Below are 386 nucleotides of genomic sequence, written 5' to 3'. Positions count from 1 at the left end.
ATCCCCCTTCCCTGGGGGGGAGCAGGCTTTGAACTCAGCCATCCCAGCCCCCCAGGACAGCTGTGTCCCCCAGTTGTCCCCAGCTCTGGGGAGGGGAGGGGGACAGGCAGCTGCCCCCCAGGCTCTGGGGGCTTGATTCTGTCCACGGAGGGAGTGCAATCTGGGGAGGGGGCTGCTGCAAAGGGCTTGGATGCCCCCACTTCATAGAATGATAGAAATGTGTGGGGCTGGAAGGCACTTTTAAAGCTCATCTAGCCCAGCCCCCCTGCAGTGCACAGGGGCCTTTATGACTGGATCAGGTTGCTCAGAGCCCCATCAAGCCTGACCATGAATGTCTCCAGGGCTGGGGCCTCCACCCCCTCTCTGGGCAGCCTGTCCCTCACTTC

The sequence above is a fragment of the Chaetura pelagica genome, unplaced genomic scaffold, assembly GCF_000747805.2.
Source record: "Chaetura pelagica isolate M959 unplaced genomic scaffold, ChaPel_1.0 scaffold659, whole genome shotgun sequence".
Classification (NCBI taxonomy): domain Eukaryota; kingdom Metazoa; phylum Chordata; class Aves; order Apodiformes; family Apodidae; genus Chaetura; species Chaetura pelagica.
This window is presented reverse-complemented; position numbering follows the sequence as displayed.